This window comes from Coptis chinensis, chromosome 3 (genome assembly GCF_015680905.1).
Source record: "Coptis chinensis isolate HL-2020 chromosome 3, ASM1568090v1, whole genome shotgun sequence".
In the NCBI taxonomy this organism is placed as follows: domain Eukaryota; kingdom Viridiplantae; phylum Streptophyta; class Magnoliopsida; order Ranunculales; family Ranunculaceae; genus Coptis; species Coptis chinensis.
Genome location: NC_141458.1, coordinates 69,671,733 through 69,673,968, shown reverse-complemented (window position 1 = coordinate 69,673,968; position 2,236 = coordinate 69,671,733). Strand labels below are relative to the sequence as shown.

General features: G+C 35.7%; 1 long non-coding RNA gene across 1 annotated transcript; it reads left to right on the top strand.

Annotated features, from left to right (window-relative positions):
• Window positions 1-1,066: 1,066 nt before the first annotated feature.
• Window positions 1,067-1,920, top strand: LOC147510570 (uncharacterized). The gene is made up of 3 exons (XR_015216812.1): window positions 1,067-1,198; window positions 1,300-1,395; window positions 1,786-1,920. It is a non-coding gene; the product is annotated as an uncharacterized LOC147510570 (long non-coding RNA).
• The last annotated feature ends 316 nt before the right edge of the window (window positions 1,921-2,236 follow it).

Sequence of the window (2,236 nt, the reverse complement as noted above, 5' to 3'; positions counted from 1 at the left end):
TCTAGGATGGGGTAGGTTGTATCGGGAAAATGCTTTTTGCAAGGCAAGGAAAGAAATTCGACTATGATTTAAAACAGGTAAAGTTGTACTTACAGACATATTGTCCTCTTTAGCATTATCAATAAAAATATATTCTCTTCTTTTGAACTTTCCTACTATGACCTTTTCCGACTACTGAAACGTGTTGCAGCTTCGATTTTCTGGTGATCTGTTGATGGAGATAGGTGCTGGGGTAGAGTTGGCAACTGCCCTCATGCCACACCTTTTCCTGCCATTGGCTTGTGCTGCCAATGTGGCAAAGGTTGGAATCGTTTGTTTTTTTTACTTTTCTTTCTTAAATCCTTCAAACCTTCATATATCTTTGCAGGTTGAAGAAAATGTAACCTAGCTTGTTCATTTCACTTCTTTCATTTAGAATGTTGCTGCTGTAACATCTACATCAACTTGAACTCCAATATATAAAGCCTTTGCCAAAGGAGAGAACATTGGGGAAGTCACTGCAAAAGGAGAATGTGTTGGAAATATTGCAGATCTGTTATGTTATCTCTGTTGTTTATTTCTTGCAACCTAACCATAGTCACAAAATGTGGTTCTTCTCTGTAGAAAACGTGAAAAGCCGGTGTTTTGTGCTCTTCAACTCTAAAAGACAAATACATGATGAAAAATGGGAAAGGTGATAAGAATCCAAGCCGTTATATAGAAAAATGTTGTGCAAAATGTTTATTGGTCTCTTATTCCAACCCAGACATTGTCAATAACTCTAAATCTACACTTTGCATAACTAGCTTTTTTCTAAAGTTTTAAAACAGAATTGAGTTAAGCATTTGTAGCTGCCCACATACTGCTTCACTTGCCCTCCTGACACAGGGGAATTTAATAGTTTATACGTTATATATATTACTACCCGCCCTACTTCTCAGTATATCCTTGCGTCTGCAATAAGCCGTTTGCTCAAGTGCAAAAAATACTTCCTTGGGCTGATACAAAGACTGTTAAGGTGACACACTAAGAACCTGTTATTGCATAGTATTTGTGGCTATTACTTGTTTCCATGCTCTGTTACTCTAATTTATTCTGGTTATATACTTCTTTATAATAGGGAGAGATTCTTAGGAAACTGTATGACCTGGTGGGTGAGAGGACTGCAGCAGATGATGAAAAACCTATAAAACAGAAAAAGAAGCCTGCTAAAGCAGAGGTGTGAACAATTCTGTTTGCCATGCACTTGATTTTGAGTTTATTTCAATTTCCTGAGCTTTTCGTTTGTTCATTTTTTTTCCTATTAGGCAAATTTTTTAGGTTCAAGCTAAAGTAGTGGATGTGCCTACAGCAGTTCCCTCTGAAGAAGAACTCAATCCTTTTCTAATATTCCCTAAACCAGAGGAAAATTTGAAGGTATGTAATGGAACAGTTGCGGTCTTATGTTTTTCATTTGCCTAGTGAGTTGTATAACCTCGTGCACACAGTAGCTCATAACAATATTGTATTATGATGTTGTTTTATGTTATTCTAAAAGTGAGCTATATAACCTTGTGGACACATTTAGCTCATAACAATTTCGTTTTTATAATGCTGTTTATCATTGTTCTAACAATGACATTTGCTGTCCATGTACTCCTTCCGGGTCACAGTGGATTTTCCGTGATGGCATGATCCATTACTCATATATGCTTCATTTAATTTTGAAATTTTGGCAAGAGTACAAAAGTATTTTATATAGAAATGTTGAAAATCGTGTTTTCTTTCTTATTGTTCGTTTCGGTAGAATTGATTTGCTCATTTCAGGTGCATACTGAAGTATTTTTCAGCGACCGCTCTGTGCTAAGGGTATGTAATACAAAGGAAATGCTTGATAAGCACTTGAAAGCAACAGGAGGCAGAGTTTTTTCTCGTTTCCCCCATAACCGAATTGATACCTACATATGGGTCATGCTAAGGTAATATCTTCTTCCAGTGAGTTTCTTGAGATTTTTATTTTCTTTGGAAATAATTGATCAATTACTAGTAGTTTTACAGGCTATGTTTGTTAGCTTTGGCCTTGCAAAAGAGAGATATGGATGTTGTTACTTGCAGTAAGGTCCCTCTTAGATTTCCTTTTTTGCTTATGGAATAATACTTATGACTTGACAAAAAAACATTTAATCTAGAACATTAATTGTAATTAATTGTAACCCATTTGAACTCCCATTTTGTTTAATTTTTTGACCTTGTTACTTGGGCCTTTAGGTTTGATGAT